Source organism: Artibeus jamaicensis, unplaced genomic scaffold (assembly GCF_021234435.1).
Source record: "Artibeus jamaicensis isolate MK-2021 breed Jamaican fruit bat unplaced genomic scaffold, CSHL_Jam_final contig_548, whole genome shotgun sequence".
In the NCBI taxonomy this organism is placed as follows: Eukaryota; Metazoa; Chordata; class Mammalia; order Chiroptera; family Phyllostomidae; genus Artibeus; species Artibeus jamaicensis.
The window spans coordinates 1,960,077-1,974,290 of record NW_026521883.1 but is presented as its reverse complement, the minus strand read 5'-3'; positions in this window follow the sequence as shown (position 1 = coordinate 1,974,290).

Genomic DNA, 14,214 nt, shown 5'->3' with positions numbered 1-14,214 from the left:
GCGATGGAGCACAGGGACGTCCCGGTTGTACTCGCAGAAAATTAAATTTGGATAGCGTTTGTTAAGGTCTCCTCCCGAGTTCACCATCCTCTCCACTGTTGGTTCCGTCTTATGACAGATTGTCCGGGCGGCAGAGTCCGATTTCTCCCATCAACGAAGGAGAAGAGTTTGCCTCCCCAGATGTCTGGGCTCATGGGATCTGCTATTTCCACTTGCCAAGCCCAGCAGTGGTACCTGCAGGGTTATAGAACACTGGGGAAGTGAGATTTCTGGGGGCAGGAAGAGGAGGAGCAGGGAGTGGGTGGAGAAGGCCGGCAGTCCACGTGGGGTTGCTGGAGGGGCCTCAGACAGACGCTGGTGGGACAGGGGGTCATGGCAAACCCGTTGGGGCCTTAGCCTTCCCTCAAGCAGGTTAAAAAGGAAACAACTAGGAGATCCCTTTCCTCAGTACAAAGAGATGGCGGATTGGACTTCCAAGTCTTTGTCCTGGAATTCTGATTTTCATTCTGAAAACCTTTTGTTCCTTCTTCACTTTCTTCACTTAGGGTTCCAACTCCTGGTAATGGATAAATTTGCCTTCAGTTTACATCAAAATGTTTTGTGCCTCTCCTGTGTCTAATAGTTCTTTAGCTAGAACCCAAGGAGTTTGGATACACTGAGTTTATTTTCTCACCTGTAGATAAAGTCCAGGAAAAAAAAATGGGGCTAGAAACTAGAGCAGTAAAAACTAAACGTCTTAAAGGGAATATAAAAGTGAGTGCTGGCTTTCTTCGTTGTATTTAAATTGAACGCTAATCTCTTTAAATTAGAGATTCTTAAACTTTCTATGTGGCCTCATTCAGGATCCTTACATGGATTTCGGGGGACCCGTGAAAACTGCAAAATTTATACATATTCTTTTGGGATGAGTATAAAAGTGCATGGAGTGGGACATAATTTTATCAAATTTTCGAGAAAATTGGGGACCCAGGAAAGGTTGAAAACCTCTCAAATATGGTACGTGGGTTAAATCTCCTTATTGGGGTAACATCTCCAAGTTGCCCACGCACAAACCTTGAATCAGTGGCACACAGCTTTCAGACACCCAAAAGCAAAATGTTCTTAACTTTTCACAAAGACAACAGACATGTCTTTAGTCCAGCCCACACAGGGGAAAGGACTCTGGCAGAAGGGCAGGAAAGGAGAAGAGTGACTGGGGACCCAGGTCCCTGCTTACCACTGCCTACCCACCTTAGACCCTTGAGGTTCTTAATTTGTAGATCAGGTCCTGCAGTGTATGTGAAACTGATTTACGGATGACAAAACACATGGCTAGTGTCATTTATGAATATAAATGCTGATGGGTTTTCACATACTAGTTATAATTAGATGAACAACTATGTAAATAATTTAAATTATGTGAATATTTGCGTATTTTCTTCACCTGTATAGTATAGAAAAAAATCAACATACTTAGGATTCCTAACCATTGTGAGGCACACTCCTGTTCATTATCTCATTTAATCCTTGAAACAATTTATGGCTTATATACACTACAGTTATCTCACCCTATACCCCACTTTTCTTTTAACACTTGGAGAAAGAAAAGCATAGAGAGGTTAAGTAAATTGTCCCAGGCTAACAAACACCAAATTTCAATTCCAGATGAGGTCCCTACTTTAGAGAGCAGGTATTAGAAAAAGAACAAATTTTGTTCAGAGTTAGATAAATTGAACTCCTATGGTATTTGGGCATTCTGTGCAAAAGCATAAGAGCTTGAAACAGAGCAGCCACACTTGGGATAATTGGTCTTCTCATATACTCTTGGCTGGAAAACTGTCTTTAACCCATTCACCTCCCTTCCATTTCTTCCACACTTCAGGTTCACCAGAATCTTAATAGAAGTTTATGCATATAGTGTTGTATTAGCAACGTCTATGCTTCAACTATTAGGCAGCCTTAGACAGGAAAGAACAGCTTGCCCCACACTCCTGCAGGCCCTTCCGGTAACCCCTGCAGTAAGAACGATCATCTTCAGCAGCCAACAGTTGGCCAAACTGAGCTCCAGCCAACAAAATGGTTAAATGTCTCACCCAAGGGGAGTTAGCAAGAACATAGCTTTTTAAATATTTTTTAATTTTTTGTCTGTACTGTCAAATAACAGTGCAGATGAACACAAAACAGATATTTTTCTGTTCCTAGGTTATGGGTCCATTAAAAGAATTACCACAACTCTGGTCCACTTTCTCTTAAATACTTTTTTACGCCTTTAGCATTGGCTTGAGGGTTTGTTCAGCACACAGTTCTCCTGTTTTGTTTCTCTTTAACATAAAATCCATAATACCAAAGTGTATGCTCCATGGTTTGTGGGGCTCTGGAGAGCAGGCAGACATCTGTTCTTGATCTTTAATTATATTTTAATTATGGCTTAAGAACCAGTATCACAGAAAATGAGCTGCTGGAGAGCAAGGCCCGAAAGCAAAAACAAAAACAAATTATGGATCATAGTAGGCACTTCACTCCAAAAAATTGTGAATTATGTTTTTCAACAGGACTCAGGTTACTAGACTGTGATAATAAATGAAAACATCTTCTTAGTAATATTTTGGTACTTGAACTTAAACAAAAGGGGATTGGTGAAATTATTTTTAAAAGTTCAGTAGTCAGAATGGTGTGGATTTTTTAAAACAGACTTGAAATCAGATGGTTTTGTTACAGGTATAGCTCAAACCAATTCATACTCGATGTATGAACTTGGATATTTTATGTCTGGAGGCTGCCATTTATTCATAAGTTATATGGGCTGTAAGATCTCTGAAAATTAGGGTGAATAAGATTTTAATGTAAAGTACCAGACAGCAAATACTTTAGGCTTCTTAGGCCATATACGGTTTCTGCTATTTTCTCTTTCTTGTTTTCTCCCTTTGCCACTTCTCTTGCCTTAATACCTTCTTCTTCCTTCTCCCTTTCTCCTACTCCTCCTCTTTCAATTGTTTATAGATGTGCAAATCATTTGCACTAGTTTGTTAGGGCTTCTGTAAGTACCACACACTGTGTGGCTTAAACAACAGAAATTGACTGTCTTGCTGTCCCGGAGGCTAGAAGTCAAAGAGCAAGGGGTCTGTTGCAGTGCTGGTTCCTTCTGAGGACTATGAAGAAGAAACTGTTTTCTTTTTCTCTCCCAGCTTAGGGTGGTTTGTTGGCAATGTTTGGCTTTGGGAAGCTTTCCCCTGATCTCTGCATCCGTGTTCACAGGGTGCTCTCCCTGTGTGTCTGTGTCCAAACTTCTTTTGTACAGACACCAGCCATGTTGGGTTAACCAGTGGCCCACCCTTTGCCAGTATGACCTCCTCTTAATTACATCTGCAATGACCCTATTTCCAAATGAGGTCACATTCTGAGATGCCAGGGATTAGGACTCCAACGTATAAACTTTGTGGGAGACACAATTCAATTCATCGGATCATTCTTAGCTTGTAGACCACACAGAAATAGACTGTGGTCCATCGTTTGCTGATTTTTTTTAGTAAAGCCCCTGTTTGTTCTAAAATTCTCTATTATCCATGACTATGTAGCAAATTCTCTCATAAGATCTTCATTCATTTAATAAATGTCTACTGAGCATCTACATATGCTAGGCACTGTTTAAGAATCTAAAACACAGGAGCGAAAAACTGATAGAAATCATTATTGTCTTCCTGGGTCTTATAGTTTAGTAGGAAAGGCAAACTACCAACAAAATAAGTATAAACAATCTATAGTATGGCAATAGGTACTAAAAATAAAGTGGGAAAGAGAGATGGCAATGGGGTTGAATTTTAATAGGCTGGTCACAGAATGCTTCACAGAAAAGGTGACGTTTGAGTGGAGACCTGAAGGCGATGGAGGGAGCCAGTCACATGGGTATCTAGAGAAATTGTGGTTTTGTCAAAAGGAAGAGGAGTGTGACTTCTGAAGTGGCAGTGGGCCTGATGTGTTCAGAAACAGCAAGGAGACAAGCGTGCTTGAGTGCAGTGAGCCAAGCTGGGGAGAATATTTGGAGATGAGGTCAGAGAGGTGGGGCAGGTGAGAGGTTAGACGGTGTATGATCTTGTGCACCATTGTAAGAGCCAATGTCTGTACTGGAGTGAGGTCAGTGAGGCACCTGGGGAGCATGATTTAAAGAAACACTCACTCTCAGGGTCATGCAAGTACAGGGTGGGCCCCTGAAAGTGAGTGCCTCCTTAAATTGTGTGCTCTACGTACCTCCCTTGCCTCACTCTACTTCCTGAGGGTTCTGAGCAGAAGAGTGGCATGATCAACCTTATGTTTTATCATGATCAGTTTGGTTACTGTGTTTAGGGAAAGGATAGAATGACAAAATACCAATTAGAAGACTATTGAAATAACTTGCAGGGTAAAATGGTGAAAAGGTTTTTAGCTGGTAACCTGTCAAGTTTCAGCACCCCCAGGCAGTTATCAGGCATGTAACTAGTGGGTGTTGGATTGTCTTTTCTTTTTGTTCTCACTCAAAATTCTTTAGGGGTCACCTACACACTAGATTGTATGTTAGGTGCTGAGATTCCAACAATGAGCAAGAAATGGTCACTGCCTCAAAGAATCAATAGTTATTTCCTTCCTTCGTTCCTTCCTTCCTTCTACTTTCCTTCCCTCCATCCTTCCTTCTTTAAATATTTTGAAATTTAATATAAAAATAAAAGCCCTACCTCAAAGTTTATCTTGCAGGGAATTCATCACACATACTTTACTGAGGTTTTCTGATCTGGGCACTACATTTGCATTCCGTTCAGAGTACAATATAAGTGGGAGTGAGCATCAAGGAAGGACTTAGGAAATCGGCCATGATTTATTTTGATTTCTCGTGTAATACTATATCTCTCCTCCAATCATAGGACCATGAACTTTTAGGTCCAGAAAGTGTGAGATCCTCCCATTCAACCACCTCATTTTATAAATGAGGAGACTGAGACCCAGAGAGAGCAAACTACAATTACACATCTACTTAATGGTAGAGTATGGTAGATTATATTTTTTAAAGCTGGCTGCACAATGTCTTCCAATCCACATGCTCTTCAATGTGATGTTGACACTCTTGCCATTGAAAAATGGGGGTCTGTGTTTTCTCCCCTCAAATCTGGACATATCTGTTTTCTATTACTGCTGTAACTAATGATCACAAATAAACTCAACGCCTTAAAGCAGCACAAATACACTCTCTTACAGGTCTGAAGCTGTTCTGAAGAATTCCAAAATGGGTCTTTCTAGACTAAAAGCAAGGTGTTGGTGGGGCTGTGTGCCTTCTGGAGGCTCTTGGGAGCGTCAGTCTCCTTGCCTTTTCCAGCTTCGAGAGGCTGCCCACATTCCTTGGTTCCTGGCCAGCAGCACTCCGTCCTGTGCTTCTGCATCACATCTCCTTCCCTGACTCTGGCCCTTCTGCCTTCTTCTTATAAAGACACTTGTGATTACACTAGGCCCACCCACATCATCCAGGATAATCTCCCATCTCAAGGCTCTTAACTTAATCACATCCGCAGAGTCCCTTTGGCCAGGTAAGGTAACATAGTCACAGGTTTGGGGATTAGGACATAGACATATTTAGGGGGTTATTAGTCTGTCTGCCACACTGGGTAGGTTCATGACTATGTAGCTTCCTAGACAAGTCCGTGGAGGCAACACTGCTTCCAACTGGTTGCCTTGGATCGCTTCATTTTAGACCCTGATTGCCACTGTCATGCTCTGAGGGGTCCAAACTAACCCAAGCAGAGGGGCTACATGGAGAGGCCATGTGTAGGTGTTCTGGCTGGCAGCCAGCTGTGGCCTTTGCTGACAGCCACCATGCATGTGAATGAATATGCTTCCAGATGACTCTAGTCCCTAACTGTTGCATGACCTCTACCCTTCAAGTCTTCCCAGCTGAGACTCCAAACAATACAGAGGAAACTTAAGTACCCTATCATGTCCTGTTCATGGCCCTGATCCACAGAAAATGTGAGGAAGAATAAAATTGTGGTTGTTGTTATAGGCCACTAAGTTGGGATGATTTGCTCTGCAGCCACTGATAATTGATACAAAGGGCCATAACCCAGGTCTTCATTTTCTCAACCCCCGTGGTTTTTCCACCCTTATATTACTGCTCAGTCAAGCAAGTAAACAAGTGAGCAAGAATTATTTATTGAGCATCTATTAGGAGCAATGCCCTTTGCGGAATTTAAAGGTCTATAAAACTGACTCTTTATATTCAGAGGACACTCCCTAACCTGGTGGGAAAGATATTCAGAAAGCATCCATCAGGAGTGGAGTTAGGAGGCTGGTTGTACCAGTCACGGTGAGAGATGGTGAGATCCTGCACCCTGGGCATGACATTGGAATAGGAGAGAAACTAGACTCTGAGGACTTTTCTGAGGATCAGTTGACAAGAATGTCCAGGTGAGGGATATGCAAAAAGAGGAGGTAAGGAGGATTCTGCTGTTTTTAGCCACTAAGGCAGATATGAAATCAGGAGGAAAGCCAGGTTTGGGGTGCCTTCATGGCACATAAATTCAGTGTCTGGTCATCACTGAGGCTAATCTGTGTTTTTGAAAGCGTTTTCACCATTAAATAATGCTCAATTCCAAATGATGGAGCATTTAGAGAACTAGCAGGGGTCACCTTAAGAGGTACTTCTATCTATGCAAGGAACCAGAATTTCTACCACCAGTACCATAAGCAAATCTGGTCTTCAGTACCAATTGTAATACATGGTGCAGTTTTGGATAGACTTGTTGCATCCGTTCATCACAGTAAATCCTAGCAGGGCAGGCAGAACATGTGGACTTGCCATCATTTTGCTAAGTGAACATTCAGGATTGGGCAGTGGCAGAGGCCTGCTCCTTCCTTCCCGTGTGTGCTTCCTCTCTCACAGTCTCCCTTGTCCCAGGGAAGAGGCAAGCAGCTGTCGTCCTTTCTTTGCTGAGTTGCAGCATAACTTCATGCGGACCTCAGAGATACAAGCAAATGAGAAACTGCTACCATGAGCATGTTATTTCTACAGTGGGTCACTTTCACAAAGGGCAAGAAAGTTAATAAACATAGTAGCTTAGACGATAGCCAAGCAATGCTCCATTTTCATCAATGTCCAGGGCTCTACAGCCCATCCCTCACAGGCTGACCTGCAGAAACTGCTTGAGGAATTGACTTGAACCAGCAACAAATTACTTCTTTTCACTTTGTTCTTTGTGTGCGCAGATGTGCCGTGCTATGACTCTACTGGAAGTTTTGACTTCTCAGGGAACAAATACACATGAAGCATATTAAGTTGGATGAGAAGAAATTGAAAGACTAATTTTTGTGGCCTCAGATGGCACATACATAAGAAATGGGTATATCAATGCTCAAATTTGGTTTTATTAAATGATATTCTCCTTGATTAAAAAAACTAATATAATTTTATTTAAACATTTGGAAAGTGTGTGAAAGGCACTAAAAAAAAAACAACCCAAAATTTCCTGTGAACTTTTCACCCAGAAAAACTATTGTTAAGTAGTTTGATGAAAATGTTTTTGGACTCTTTTATTGTAAACATAATTTCAAAGACTTTTTAAAAATGGAATTATGGTACACTTACTGATTTGCAAACTGATTTCTTTAATACTAGCCTTTTTACTTAATATACCATGGACATATATTGTTAAGATTTTATTTATTTGTTCTTAGAGAAAGGGGAAAGGAAGGAGAAAGAGAGTGAGAGAAACATCAATGTGTGGTTGCCTCTCACACACCCTTTACTGGGGACCTGGCCCACAACCCAGGCATGTGCCCCAAGTGGGATTTGAACTGGTGACCCTTTGATTCACAGGCTGGCACTCAATCTACTGAGCCACACCAGCCAGGGACCATGAATACTTTCATATGTCAGATTTTGTTCTGGAAGCCAATGTGAGTTTTCTCCAGGGTGACTATATTTACTACATGAACATTTTATAACAGAGTAACTTCGTCTCTAATACCATTCATCAAATATTTATTGCAGACCTACTGTATGTCAAGTACTGTTGCCAGCACTGGGGATAAAAAGAGAATGAAACAAACAAAAGCATTGGAATAGTATTTCTCCTCTCGTTTATAAAAAATGGGGAAAGTTATAAGCTTTAGCGTACAGACTTCAATTGGTTCTGTTTTATATATTTACCACAAAAATCTAATTTAATAAAAAGAAACAGCTTGCAATCTTCATCTACGGTTTAGATTTGAGTGTGTTGTAACTGCATCAGCAGTTTTGGGGAATCATGAGCGTTTCAGTTACCTAGTGCTTCTTAGTAAACAACCCACAACAGAGGGGCTTAAAATATTTTACTGTCATTTCTTATGGTTCTGTAGGTTGACTGGACTCAGCTGGGCACTTCTCAGGGTCTTCAGCAGCTGCAGCCAGATGGCAGCTGGAGCTACAGACATCTGAAGCCTCAGCTGGACTGGCTGTCCAAGATGGCGTCTTCCCTCCGTGTTTGGCACCTCACCTATGTGACTGGAATTGCTGGGGGTACTCAGGTGTCACTTGGTCTTCATGCAGCCTTTCAACACAGATAGCTTGGGCTTTATCACAGTGTGGTGCTGTCATAGTAGTCGAACTTATATGGCAGCTGGCTTCCCCCAGATCGAAATTTCAAAGAATGAAAGGAGACATTACTAGGCTTATATGACCTAGTCCCAGAAATCACACAATGCCACTTCTACCATATTCCATTGGTTCCAGAAAGCCCACCTAGATTCTATGAGGAGAGGTCTACATTAGGGTGTGAATACCAAAAGGCACGGCTCATTGTGGGAGCATTTTGGAGACTAGCTACCAAGATGAGGAAAGTAGCTTCAAGAAAACAAAATTACATAGTACGATGAAAATACCAAAGATTACTCCACAAAGCTCAAAACACACCAAATGAAGCTCCTTCCCCCAAACAATCCGAAAACCCAAGGCTGCTAATTCTCTGGGATGATCAATACTGGCGGTGAACAGAAAGGCAGAGCCATTTTTGTTCAACAGGTGTGGTCCTCTGATGCATGAGGTTGATACGCCTGGGGGCCCCTTTCCGGGGGGGAACAGGACCCCTACTGGGAGCCAGAAAGGACTACAATCAGGCACCACTTAATGATGGGGATACTTTCTGAGAAATGTGTCATTAGGCAATTTCATCATTGTGTGATCATCACAGAGTGCACTTACACAACCCCAGATGGTACAGCCTGCTACACACCTAGGCTGTATGCTGCTCCTGTTGCTCCTAGGCTACAGGCCTATACAGCATGTTACTGTACTGAATACTGTAGGCAGTTGTAAACAACGCAATGGTAAGTAGGTACTATACATAATTATACATGCTATACTTTTATATGACTGGGAGCGCAGTAGGTTTGTTTATACCAGCTTCACCACAAACACACCATGAGTAATGCATTGCACTACAATGTCACTTGGTGATGGGAATTTTTCAGCTCCATTATAATCTTGTGGGATTACCATCGTATATGAGGTCCATCATTGACTGAAATGACATCTAGTACATGACTTTTCTCCAGAAGGCCTAAAGCACAGTCAGATGCCCAAGTTTCCTTTGCTCAGTACACCAGGCGTGTTGTCTTGGCTACTCTCTCATATAGGCTAGTGGCAGTCCTGGCTAAGTGCTACCAAATACTTGGTGGGACCAGGTGCTAGGCCAGTCTTGACAGCGTACTTACTCATTTTGTTTTCCTTAGATCCTATGAAGCAACTGCTGCCCCTGTTCTGCAGATGAGGAAACTGAGGCACAGAAACTTCAACAGTTTGCCCCAGGTCACACAGGCATTCAGACCCAAGAAGTCCAACTCCTGAGCCCAGTCTCTTGACTGCCTTACCGCCTGCCATGAGCAAGTCACTTGACTTCTCTGCATTGCAGTGTTTTCCCACATAAAATAGAACTAACGTCCTTTCCTTCACAGGCTTGCACTGAGAAATGAGTGTTGGCCCAACTTTGCCACTTACAAGCTATGTGACCCTGGGGAAATTGCCTCATCTTTCTGAGTCTTGGTTTCCTTGTTTAATAAACGAGCATGTCCTTATAAAAAGTCCATGGGGTAGTGCACTGTCTGGCATAAGGGGTTTCACAAATGGTATTAATCGATATAAATATTATTGCTTATATTGTAGCACAACTTCAAGGTTCTTAACTTGAGCCTAACACCCTCATAAGTCTCCTGCTGAAAGTGCTATTATTTTGTTGGATTTTTACTGTTCTCTTATTTTTCCACCCAGGAAACAGCTGCATATTTGGGCAGAGGGACATGAAAAGCATTGGTAGACAGTCACGTTGCCACCACAGATGTCCCTGCTTTGGCTGAGGACAGAGGACAGCAGCCAATATTCAAAGAGGACTGCAGATGCTCTCCTTCCATTCATATCAGAGGGGCCATTATAGACACAGTGTGAGGATTGAAGACTTTTCTGTTCAGCACAGAATATTGCAGAATATGCCTGATTCATCCGACACTTATTAAATACTTATTCTGTCCTGAGTTGCCTTGAAAATAGAAAGATGAATGGGACATGCTCCCTATCCTCTTGACCTCAAAATATAAAAGAGGAACACTGGTTGGGTGGCTCAGTTGGTTGAAGCTTCATCACATGCACCAAAAGTTTGCAGGTTCAATTTCCAGTTGGGTCACATGCCTAGGTCGTGGGTTCAATCCCTGGTTAGGGAATGTATGGGAGGCAACCAATTGACATTTCTCTTTCACATCATTGTTTCTCCCCCTCTCTCTCACTTCCTCTCTTTCTAAAAGTCAATAAACATATTTTTAAGAATTAAAAAATATATAGATGGGGAGATGGGACACATACAATTCACCATAGCACAGTGTGAGGTTCTAGGTTTAGCAAAAATACAAACAGTGGTTGATCTCAGTAGAAATTTTATCAGAGATGTTTGGAGGGAGACCAGGAAGACTTTTTGGAAGCAGTAGTATTTTAACAGGACTTAAACAAAATAAAAGTCCTTTGATAAACAGAGATGGGGCAAGGCAAAGAAAACTCAAAGTGAAGGAAATGATGTGAAGGCAGATGTGGGAGAAGGTGAGTGAGCCCCTTAATTAGAGTGGGTGTGTGTGCGGCAAATAATCCTAATTGGCTGGACCACCTCCATCCACAAGCCCACTTCCCCCAGTTACCTTCCACCACATGACAATACCCTTAAGCTGGGTTAGGATTCTGGGTGAGTACTCACTTTCCACATAAAAAACGGACAGGCTCAATGAGCATGCACTTTCTCTCAACTTTTGCCCTTTGCTGTCTCTTCTTTCTCCTACTGGGAATGTGGGTAGATGTCTGGAAGTGCATCTTGTGGTCATGAGGTAGTAAGCAAAAGCTTGCAAGCCATATGATGGGATTATGGGGAGAAGAAAGGAGCGTGCATCCATCACTGAGTAATTGCATCAGCCCTGAACTGCCCACCTATGAATTCCTTATCATGTGAGAAAAATAATCCTCTATTTATTTAAGTTGCACACAGTGAATGTTCTGTTACTTGCAGCCAAAGGCATTCCTGATTGATACAGGGGGCACTAGTGATTCATGGAATGTAAAGCCAAAAAAAAATTTTTTCAGAAAAGTGAGATCCACATTTTGAAGGGCCACGGAGTCCACTTACCAACTGCTTGTTTCTTATTTGTGGGCACTGAAGAACCAGTGAAGGTTGGTGAGTAGTAATAGTATTGAAGCTGTGCTTTAGGAAGACTTATACAGTGGCAAAAGAGAAAGTGCTTATAATCAAAGAAACTGTTTAAGGAACAATTCTATTGATTGCCAGACCAAGTAGGATCTCCCTATCATAATGTCTATCACAAACTTAAAAAATATGTATGTATAATTTGATGTATGCAAGGACACTTTCCAAAATTTATGTATTTATGTGAAACTTTGCTCTATTATTAATTTATAACATAGAGTCTGAAGAAAATTTCATTTTGCTCTATGAAGGCAGCTTCAAAACTGGCTCCCTAAACCTCCTTTGCAACCAGATTGTGACCCACCCCACCACTCAGTTCTTTCCATTTAAAAATTAAAGAGCCTACTACTCTATAGAAGGAGAGTAGGAGTAGACAGTGAAGCAGGGTGCACAATATGAGAAGCATTTTACAGGAAGAATTGACAAGTCTTGGCAACAGTTCAAGATTTTATTTCTTTATTTTTAGAGAGAGGGGAAGGAAGGGAAGAATAGAGGGAGAGTAACATTGATGTGAAAGAGAAACATCAATCAGTTGTCTCTCATGCTCACCCTGACCAGGGAATCAAACTGTTGACCTTTTGTTTTTTGGGACAATACCCAACCAACCGAGCCACACTGGTCAGGGTGTGGCAACTGTTTAGATGTTGGGACCAAGGAGCCAAATGAATGAGGGGTGGCTCCAGGATAAGGTCCACGATGCTGGAAGGAGAGAAGTGTGCAGCAGGAGCAGGTGTGAGGACTGTGATAAGACAGAGTGGGTTCCTCAGACCATTGACCACCAGGAACAGGCACTTGAAGAGCTGTCCACATCAGATGGGACCACACCAACCTGCGAGTCAAAGGGCTCTAACTAAAACCTAGTGCTCCTGAAGGTCTTCCTGGATCAACTCTATTCCATCCTATCCCCTACCTATGGTGGTTGGGTGTCCAGACATTTGGTCAAACATTATTCTGGGTGTCCGTGAGGGTATTTCCAGATATTTCAAATGAGATTAACATTTGAATCGGTAGACCTAGGAAAGACATTGCCCTCTCCACCTGGGTGGGTCCCACCCAATCAGTTGAAGGTCTAAGTACAGCAAAAAAGCTGACCCTCCCACTAGTAAGAGAGAATTCCTTCTAATTGAATGTCTTTGAGTTGGGACATTGGCTTTTTCCTGGCCTTTGAGCTTGAACTGAAACATTAGCTCTTTCTGGGTCTCAAGCCTGCTGACATTCGGACTAAACTACATCATGGGCTCTCTCAAGTCTCCAGCCTGCTGCCTGCAGATGTTGCAACTTGTAGCTACCATAATCGTGTGGGCCATAATCTCTTACATACATTCCTTTTTGTATTTGGTTCTCTTTCTCTGGAAAAACCTGACTAATACACCACCCCGTCTCTACTTGGCCCACATCCAAACCCTCTTTGTCCAGCTGGCTCCCAGGTGGGTTCCTCTGTCTCCAGCTTTGGCACCTCTGTTTACTGACTCTCTGCCTCCTGACTTATGACACTTATGTAGTCCACCCACACTGCCTCTCAGTTAATCTGTTCTTTCCAGGCTCAGCTCCTGGTATTGCAGCTTGGTCTGGAGGACACAAATATCAGTAAAACACTCTTAAGGGTCTCAGAGTTCATCCATTTTGCAAACATTTACTGTCTACTTCTACCCAGGCTTTGTGTAACTAAATACAATACAATAAGTTCCAGCCCTAATTAAGTTTGATAAAAGAGAAAGACAGATAAACTAACAATGGCAAAGCAATGGGTGACAGAAGTGTGTTGAGGGAATGTCAGGACTACTAGGTGGGGGTTGGAGGGCTATCTGGGAAGGCTTCACAGTGGACAGGACCCCCACCGGGGTGTCAGGTCAGGGAGAGAGTTGCAGAATAGAGAGACAAAGGTGTGACAGAGGTGTCACCACACGTATGCATTGGGCCAACATGCTGCTGTGGCTGCAATCAGACAGGAGTGTGAGTATAAGTAAGTGGATGAATGAAATCCAAAATGTAAGATACCATTTACTTGCACCATTTACTTAACCTCTCTGAACCTCCCTAGGCTTCTCCGTAAAATGAAGATTATCTCATGGGATTGTTAGGAGGATTAAATGAGATAATGAGTGTAAAGTGCTTAAACAATGCCTGGCACAGGAAGCATCCAAATAGCTCTTGTTATCTGGTAGCTCGAAGGTCAGGATTGGAGTTCCACAAACACTGTGGTAGTGTGCACAAGTAGATTGTATGAGACAGGGAGTCCAGGTGGGAGCCAATGGCAATTGTCTGGGCCAGAGGCAGTGAAGCCTAGGGCAGATCGTGGCGGTGGGCTGGAGGGAGATGGTACCTAAATCTTCAGTCAGTCTAAATAGTGCTTCTCCAACAAAGAAGATAAACTCTCCTGTTAGGCTGGCACAGTAACCTGTAAATTAAATGCTATAAAATGACGGTAGCAAACAGTAGGCTGTGAAAAGGCTTGACTAGTTTATGGAATTAGCCCTGAAGGTGTTTGGGGGTCTCCCTTAATTCT